Raw genomic sequence first — 10,285 nt, 5'->3', positions numbered from 1 at the left:
TTGTTCCTGATGAGGAATGGATTGGCAATATGTGGTCCTCCAGAACAGCTATTACTTGAAATTAGCAGCATTCTCTCCACTATTGTACAGACCCAAATGGACAAATAGTTAGATGATATTAATACCAAATGGGGAGGCAGAACGCTTAGCTTCCTTCAAACAAACTGATAACTCAGCTTTTGCTCAATAACCCATTTTTAGCAGGCTTCCTTTGGTGACAGCTCTGCTCACTGGGCATTCAGTTGTGAAGTGACAAAGACTTATCTAATAATTTCAAGTAATGGCTATTCTGGAGGACCACATATTGCCATAGCTGCGTACCTCCAGCGACCTCTCCGTGCTCATTTTCTCCTGGTATTAAAGCAAGACATTTCAGATACTCTGTGGCATTTTAAATGGGTCTTGGTTAGGAAAGTCAGGCTATAAATGTAAGATAACTATCATGATCAGTATGCAAACAACCACACAAAGTTCATATTCTGCTTAGAGCAATTTAAAATCTTTCCATATTTTCAGGTATGTTGGCCTTAGAGAATCTTTTGAACTATTTTCTAATTTCTCTGAATTTAAACTAATTAATTCAGCTTTAACCCCATTCAAAATGTGGAATTTAGCTGTGGGCTGCTATATGAAATAATTGTCAGTTTAGCACTGGGACAATGGAGTAGCAATGTTCTCATTGCCTGTTTCAGTGCTTTTACTTGTGTAGTTTCTTGGTTATTGTGTTTTTATATCTAGCTATTATAGAGCTACTTGGATTTCAACCAGCAATGCCATAGCCCCAGCACTGACAGGTAGGGAAGAAGGTAGCCTGCAGTAAGACGCTGTTGTATGGGATAGCAGGCTTGTGAGTCAGGAGACAGGGACTCATTTCTCAGCCAACGACCTGCCATGTCTTTTAGTTTCTCTCTGCTTCTTGTTCAGGGTGTAGAAAAAGAGAGGCCTCAAGGTAAAATATTCCCTTTCCAAGTTGCTTGGAATAGAAATAAATGTGATGGAAAAATGATGGTAATGGAAAGGCAAACACAGATAATAACTTTACTCCCGACCATCCCGAGGATGGGGCATGATTGTTTTCTGATTTCTCAAGACAGTTGTGGCCACTTGATGCCATATCATTGGAGACTAATAGCTGCCGTCTTTCATAGCAAAGTTTAGTAAGGTTGGAGAACTGATGAAAATGGCTGGTTGTGAACAAAAACAAATTTTAAGTGATTTATTTCTACTCCTAATGGAAGCAGAATGATGTTATTTGCAGGAATAATTAATTAAATTAAAAACTGAGCTGTAGGGGTGAAATAAACTGTTTTTTTTTTTTTTCAGCTCAAATTCAACTTGGTCAATAATTCTGGCCAAAAGAAAGTGGACAAAAATATTCAAGTATCCACAAATTGCATTGTAGTGAATTGAAATAAATTTGGGCTTTGTTTCAGAAAGGCATTTTTCTATTTAAAAATGAGCCTATATTAAATATACAGTTCTACCTCCATATTCTTGTCATCTTCTGACCGAAAAAACATTCTAAGCACACCACCTACTTTGGTGCAGCTGGACAGAAAAACATAATTATTTTTCAAGAGGGAAGCCACTTTTGCCCACACTAATGTAACCAATATTCATTCATTTTTCAATCAGCTTAAGTGACCATGCTCATTAAATCTCCGTAGTTTGTTTACTTCTAAAACATGTCGATATCTCTTTTCATTAAAGTGAAATACGAGCACTGTAGCAGTCCAGTGTATTCCCATTTCAGATTTACTTTTAAGAAAATTAAGCAATTATCTTCAAGGCATCTATAAATCAGAAAATGCACGTCAAAAACTGTACTAAGTAAATGGCTTCATAATTACAGCTATGCTGAGATGTTTGACAGAGACTCTCACACTGACAAAAATCCAAGTCCCTGCAGAATTACTACGGGGTCAAAAGAATCCTGGCACAGAGGTGCCGAAATGCCAAAACTTTTAAAGCTGCTCCCAGGGTGTGAACTGATGACCCTTCTGAGACTGAAAGGTAAATACAGAGTGAATTCATGCATCGTGATCTTGCTCTGAATATAATTATGTTCAAAACGCAAATGGACCAAGATGTGAATGACTATGAGGGACTGAGGGATTGAGAAGTGCATGAGGAAGCAAGCTTCAAAAGATCTCTCAAATGTTTTTTTGCCTTGGCAGAGTACGTGTTTGGAATGAGTGTAAATGCCTTTCTGACTCCTACGCTGTCAAACGTAATTTGGCATATGCTTGAATGGGTAGGCTTTCGATACCACCTGCAAGTCTGAGGCATAGGCACCATCGCGAGACAATGCCTGGAGACAAGAACTCCATATCCTCCTGCAGCCGATAAGCTCTGCTCTGCAGACCAAAGTGATGGTGGGCAGCTACAGGAGTAGCAGGAGAACTACTTTTTTACTGTGCCGGACCTCCGCCCAAAACCAGTGAGCCAGAGCTAGGTTAGCATTTAGATGAAAGTCAACCCTCTTAAACTGCCATCCCTGAGAAGGGATATTACCAGCCCTAGAGAGGAATTCTTGGCTGTATAACACAGAAAGAGACACAGGGAACATCCACTCAGACGATCGATCAGGAATTTCTCACCTTGCAAAGTCTTATGATTGTTGCAGGGAATGAGAGTGCTGGGTGCTGAACTCACCAGAGGCTTGGGAGGTATCATCCTAAAAAGGCAAAGAATAATGGTGTTATAGCGATTATTCTAGGAATAGCTTTGAAACAAGGAACATGAGATAAGCCTATTTATTTTAATGGATTCAGGGCTACAGACTTGCAGTCCATCTCTGAGTGCATAGTTTTGTTGTTTTGTAAGCCAGAAAGTGGATAACAATCCACTGTCCTATTCTGGGAAATTGCTTCCTTGTATGCCTTCCCTTTAAGTTTTCATAGGGGACTTACTCATTCAACTATTAGGGACCTTTCACACCAATGAGGTTGAACAATAATTCAGTAACCATTTTCGTGCTTGCTTCTAGGAACTAAACCTCAGTCCTATAGAGCTAAAGTAATATATTTGAGTGCAGCAAGTAAATTACCCATCTCGTAGCTGTATGGTGTTTATATCTTCATTTACTGGCCACTAGAGAGGAATGTGAAGAGGACATTGAGTTAGGAAAGAGTGTCTCCAGATTATTCTTTCACACAGTGCTTCTGCATCCTTCTCCCCATGGCTGTTCATCTCTCCCTCACTCTCAGGAATGGCTATGCCTCTGGTGCAGAGCCTCAATGTAGAGATGAGCTGCTGACAAGAAGTATCTCATTCTGCACTGAATGCTTCTGGCTTCTTTGTCTCTATAGAATACAGCAATTCAAACAACTTCGTTGTCAAGGCTAAGCCATGCATCTAGTCCAGACATGCGTCCTGTATCCAATCTAAACATTTTATTAAGCTCTTTGTCTGTCCTGTACTTTCCATGTCAGAGAGGTGGCTTTAGACTTTGGCACTTTAAAGTTCTTTCACTATAGCTACAAACTATGCAGCTCGCTCAGAAGTACATGGGTCTCTGCTGTTGTCAGAGCAATCTGTTTTTTGATGTACCATAGTTATTATGCTGTTCCATCACCTATGTGTAGATTACAGGTACAGAATTTTCAGAATGAAAGCACAAAGTATCCCTGTGAAGATGAGGTTATTTGCTATTAATTAGTCCACATGAACCATTGTTAAAAAAAAATTCTTTGCAAGGTACTTCCCTGAGAACAAACGCTTCATTAATTTTGAACACTTCAGCATGTATAAGCTGTTAAAGTCTGACAGAGTAACGACGGACATTTTAAAAGGAACACCACTCATCGCATACTCACCAATCAAGATTTATTTATTAACCCGATAAGTACCCAGAGTACTTATATTTCCTACTTACTTAGGCTGCAGAACCGTGTAGGTGTCCAGCGTGCAGATTATTCCTCTCAGTAGTATTCAGCACTTCCGATAGAACTTTTTTGTCCTAGTCTCTCAGGTTCTTGTTTGTGTTTGGGTGGCCATTTGGGCAAAAACAATATCCTAGTATAGGGCTTCCCAGTGCTCAGCATAAGGAGTCAAGGCATGACATACAAGGTAATTAGCATGCAAGCTGGTCTTAACGAAGCTATGAAAAAGACAAGGAAGAGAGGGGAGAGAATGTAAAAGGAAAGACAAAATAAAAACAAGCATGAATGAATATTCACTCCGCTGATTTTCATTTCACTGTTTTTGCTGAGGAGTTTGACTTCACTTAGTAGAAGCCTGCTTGGATTCAGCAGAAGAGATCTATGTAGGCAATATTAGGAAAATATTGACATGTGTTCCCTATGTTAGTGTTTTATGTGTTCATCTTTTTCACTATTAGTGGTGATAGGAAGAAATGCAATCCTAAACTTCTAGTAAAACATGAACGCCACTGAAAGAAGTTCTTTGGCTGACACTGCATTCAATTCTATGTAGTTCTGGAGAAGTTACTTTTTAACCAAAATGAAGATCTTTAATAAAAGCTCATTATCAGCCTACTCTACTCTTCTTTTATGCCTGCGAAGACTCTGACAGTTCATCCAACACTAACTCCAGAGACAGAAGTTTTGGCAAATGAATAAAACTTCAAGTCTACTTGATTTCAACTTCTATTTTCAATTAATATTATTGCAGAGCCCAGACTCCCCAGCCCTGCTTCCTCTCCTTCAAGCACTCATAGGCAGAGGCTCCTCTAACCTCATAGTTTATCCACTCTTGTTCATGCTGGATCCCTTCTTCCAGTCCCTAGTTTGGGTAAACTGTCCTTTTTGATCTGGTAATGAACAGTTCTCTTTCTTTTAATGCTATTTTAAATGCTGGCAGCAGCTACTGGTTATTTGAACTTTAGTGTTCATTAATGGTAAGCTTATTACCTATTAGGTTAGCTAATTGGTAGATTAAACTAATGATTTTTAAACTGTATATAATGGAGTATTTCCAGTTACTTCTTATTTGCTGTTAAATTATATATCTTTTCTCACCAGGTGTTCTCAAGGTACTCAAAGCCGTTCAGTTTGATCTATTGGAGGATATCATGAGAATCCATTTGAATAAATATGGTTCTAGATACGTTGAATTTGTTTGATAGAGCATGGTAACTAGGCTGTTGAAATAATAAAAAGGTCAGCTCATGCCCAGGTAGATTGGTTTAAAATGATAGCCACCTATGCAAATGTCTGAATATTTTTGCATCTTCCCTTCTGCTATATGCTACTTTTTAGTTCCTGAAGGACTGAAGTATGAGGGAAGTCTATTCCAGTGTTGTTTCTTTAGGTTTCTTGGAACGGAAATGTCTGAGTTGGTATTATGTTGCGATAATGAGCTTTTCTGAGCTTTTCTTTTTTTTTAATATCTTCCTATATTTTTTGCTACAGTTGGAATTTTACTGGAATTGGCTCCTATAGTTACAGAGCCTCCTGAATAACCTGTCCTCCAACCATCTTCTATTAGGTTGGCCTATTTCCATTAGTTTCTGATTCTATTAAGTTTGTTTGTGCTGGAACCATCTCTACAACTTTGCAGTCAACGTGCCCACAAGTCTCTGTAGGCACTTTGACATTAAGGGTGGACTCTGCTTTCAGCGGTTTCAGCTCACTTTTTCTTTTTTTAATTAAAATCATTTCTGAAGGTGTTTGTTCATTATGAGGCTGATAGTGCCCTAAGACTGTGCCTTACTATAGCAGAGATTACTGTAGTGGTGGGCACTGTTCAAAAAAGGTAGTTATTTTCTATGTCAGAATGCAGGTGCCAAAAAATCACTTCATGGGAATGGGCCATTGCATTGGGCTGATGTTTCTATGCATCTGGAGGCTGATCCATAGCTCAGCCACAGTGACATTTGTCCAGGTGAAAATCCTAGAACATCTTTTCCACCAGAAGTGAAAGACAGAGCCATCTCCTCCTAGCTTAGTATCAATGGAACAGTTCAGGCTGTTTTCAAGCTAGGCAGCATTTTAGTCTCACCTTACAGACTGTCCCCTTCTGAACTCCTCTTACTCCCTCCTACATTAGGCAGCCTTTTAAAACCCAGCCCCTGAAATAGCTGAGGTGGGAATGAAGCCCCTTTGGCTGATTCCTGTTCCCTGCACTTACTTATCTTAGCCATTAGGGCCAGCTGCCTATGGGCAGTCTGTAATGAAGTGGGATGTCCTGTAAGAGAGATACTGCAAAACATTCCCTCTGCTCCAAAAAAAGTGAAACAGGCACTTCTCCTTATGCTATAAATTAAGGGATGTGGGGAGAGGCTACAGGACAGTGGTGGGGGTGGGGGTGGGGGTAACAGTTCCCATTTTTTATGTGAAATCATGCAGATCAGATAAAAGTCTGGCACATTCTGGTGAGTACATATGTCTTCAAAATCTCTTGATTAAAAGAGTAAATTACAAGCTTTTGTGACACTTTGTGGCTTGTGTTTCCTAGCAACAGAGTTTCCTCGGAAGATGACCCTTATCATTTCTGAGTGCCTGCACCTAGAAATTTTAAATAGCCTGTACGGTTATAATGATCTTTAAATAAGCCTTTTCTTTATGAAAGCCTAATTTCCCATAAAGCAGACTTTATTTTCATAGTCTCATGGTAGCTTCCTGATAAAATATGATAATAGCTGTGCTTATTGTAAATAGAATCACAAAGGAGGTAGGTGGTTTCTCTTTCATAAATGTACCTGAGTTAATGTTCAATAAGCCAGCTGTTTTTTCAAAATCTTTTCTTCTTGGAGATTGAGAAAAATAGCCCTTATTTACTGAATGAAGGGTTTAGGGCTTTAAAATCGATATCTATTATTAATACTATACCCCAGACCATACTGTATAGGTGATTGGTAAGTATTTTAATTGCCTTTCATATTTTTTAAATTGAAAATTTATTCAAAATTCTCTCCCCATCCCAAGTTTTGCAAAACTTAGCATTTTTGTTTGTGTGGTTTTCAGGAACAGGTGCATTTGAAACTTAAAAATTTGAATCGAATCCCCTTAGGGTTGAGAGGAACAACAGCGTGAAATAATTCCTACTCTATTGTTGTATTTAAAACATGTATTATTTTTGTATGCATATTTATGTGATAAATACCAACCTGACTACTATCTTAATGTTCCCTCTCTGGAAAGGGGGAAGGATGAGGGGAGATGAAATAGAAGTCAGGTATTACTAAGAGTCAGAGTTCTAATGGAAAGACCATTAACTAGTGCAAAACTGGTTGAAAACTACAAAGGAGTAGTTGTGAGTTGCGTACTGTTGCAGGGGACAGCTATGTCATTGGGGGCCTTCAAAGATCTGTTCTGGCTCTGATGCTATTTAGTATTTTTATTAATGGCCTGAATGATGGAATGGCTTATTAACTTTGCAGAGTTCTCTAGAGGGCTGGCTTAGAATTTGAGTTGATCTTGACACCCGGGGAAGAGAGAGTGCTATCTGATGAGGATGAAGCCCTGGACTCATTCAGGAGTATTCCCTTACAGCTGTATGTACTAGAATAGGTAGCTAAAATGCTCTAAGGAAGAGGATCCATCATTGAGAATGGATTGCACATAAGGCATGAATCAATAATGCCGTTGTATTGCGGAAAAACCCCCAAACACTTTACCTGAGAAGATGTTATGTGAAACACCACTAAAGAAATCCTTCTGCTTTATTGGTCTCTAGTGAGAGTGCTGTATTTGGTTTTGGGCATCACAACTCAGGAAAGATATGACCAAGAACAGTGAAAGAGATTGTGGAGCTAGAAAACACAGTCTCTGAAGAAAACTAAAGGGCACATAGCATTTGATTAGCTTAAGGAAAACTGAGAAGGGGCATAGTAAAAATCTTTTAGTATATAACTGGAATGCCATTGAAAGTGTCAGTTATAAGCTGCTCTCCATCTCCAGAGATCCTCTATCCTTGTCATATGCAAAACTAAGAACAAAGTAAGTAAGTAAAGGAGGATAAGCTAAGGCTACGTATTTTGAATCTTACATGCTAGGAATAGATTTAGTTTTCGAGTGCTCTTTTCCTAGTGGATGAAGAAATATGATGTTATTTTAGAGAATAGCACTCTGAAAGATAATACATGCAGATAAACCGTTCCCAGTTCTGTGTCATCCAGGTTGCAGTCCCCTAGATTATGAAATATACAGGTATATATTTAACATTGAGCAGTGTACAGGCACGTGCTGGACATGTCTTAAATTAGTAAATCTGTATCAGGTATGATGTTAAGGGATGAGGATGAGGCAGAAGGGGGATAGAAGGTTGTAATCATGTAATACACCTTTATAGTTACATGGCACAACACTGTTATCTGGAAAAGGAAAGAGATTCCCTAGGAAAGGGCTTAAGGAAAGGGCTTACCTTTTCTCATCAGCTGTTCTCAAGGTACTTACAGCAGTTCAGTTTGGTCTGTTGGAGGATATCATGAGAATCCTTTTGAATAAATGTAGTTCTGGATAGGGTGAAGTTGCACAGAAAAGAATACTTCTGCATCTCAAATGCAAGCAAAAAAAGCTTCATGACTTAAATAAACAGCTATTGTTTGTCTTGTATTCAGGATGCCCATGCCTGAGATACAGTGGAAGAAATTGCTGGCTTCAGCTGTAGGGGGAACATACGTACTTGCCAGTTATGCGGTGGAAGTTTTCTTAACTTCCATTAATGGTAAGGGCGATCTGGAAGCCTTTCAGAGTAGGTGCAATGACCCGATTCACTGCTGAGGTGCTCTTTGTGGAATCATTTGCACTTCCAGAGGGTGGGTGGAAAAAGTTGCTATTCTGAGTCGTAGGTAGCTATACCTGCCTAAAAGGCTACAAGAGGAGCTGAGCCCTTGTAAACTGAGGCAGAGTTTTCTAGTTTGAGCTTGACACGGGTAGACTCCAGAGCAGTTATGTTTTGGGGCAGTCCGGGTCACCAGCAAAGCATAGCCAGAGGTGAACTAGTGACTAAGTAAGTGGAGTGGGCATGGGGGGAAGGAATGCCTCCCTGTATTCTAGTTTATTTGAAATGGAAATATTACTTGGTGTGAATTACATACTCATCTGCTGTTCTTTCTGTTAAAATAAAATCTCAGACAGATAGCATGTTTCTCTTTCCCTAAGAGATTCCCCCTTGTTCATCAAAGTAGCGGGTACCTCTTTATTCCAATCAGAGCTATTTGCATGCATCTGTGACAGTGGCAGAGCACTCATCAGCAAATTAATAGAAACATGTTCACTCACTATTGGTAAATGCAAAGAATTCTATTGGTTACGATCCATTATATTTAAATAGCCCTTTTAACACAGTGGCTTGTCTCCCAAAGTGAAAAGTGATACGCGTGATAGGGAAATATGTGTTATTTTTGAAACAGCTCAGAGTACTAAATTGTTTAAAAAATTATATGGAAGGCACAAAACACATAGAAAGGATGTTTAGGTGCAACAGGGTAAAAGCATTCAAAACGAGAAGACAGATAAGATAGATAAAAGCACATTATATCATGTACAGGTTGCAAGAGGGAAGGGAAATAAATATTAAGATACAGGCCTTCTCACATCTGTTCCATGTCTTGCCTCTAGAAATTATGTGTGTCAGACCTCTCTAGAAAGAAGTGAATCAGTGTCTAGTTCTCAAGTGTCTTCAGTTGTGTAAGTTAAAGGCTGCTGATATACATGTAGAAAATAAGAGACCTAAGACAGATAAAATTAAATGGTGCCACTTAAATATTACAGAAATGCAGAATAAGTTAGCGTCTGAAGGACATCAGGAGGTCTTCAGACCAATCTGCCTTTCAAAGCAGGGCCTGCTGTGAGGTCAGATCGGGCTGGATTTATGCAGTCAGGTTTTGAAAGCCCTCAAGGACAGAGGCTGCCTTTCTGGATAGCCTGTCCCACTGCTTGACTGTCCTCGTGGCAAAAAACTTTTTCTTATATCCAGTCTAAACCTTTCTTGTGTCAAGGTATGCCTGTTTCAAGGGTCTAAGGCCACTAATAGGCCCTAATTAACTAATCTCACCTGGAAGCCCCATCCTGTGACAACATGCTTTGGAGTCCCATTTAAGCTCAGGCCTGAGCACCCAGTCCTTGCCTGAGCAATGTTGTAAGTTGGCCAGTCTGCAGCCCTGTCTCTGGACCTAGATGGACTTTGCACCCATGTTGTAGCCTTGTTTCCAAACCTGTCTTTGGCCCTGTCTCCTCTTCCTTGTGGCTGGAATCCCTGGGTGGACCCTGAGCCTGGTTCATGACTTGCTGTGCATGTCAATGGACCACGTTACCAGTACCCATCTCTGCCTGCCATAGTCAAACCCCATGAGGCTGTGTCCTGTCAGTGGGGCACT

Source organism: Struthio camelus, chromosome 4 (genome assembly GCF_040807025.1).
Source record: "Struthio camelus isolate bStrCam1 chromosome 4, bStrCam1.hap1, whole genome shotgun sequence".
Taxonomy (NCBI): Eukaryota; Metazoa; Chordata; class Aves; order Struthioniformes; family Struthionidae; genus Struthio; species Struthio camelus.
Note: the sequence above shows the minus strand (reverse complement) of the source record.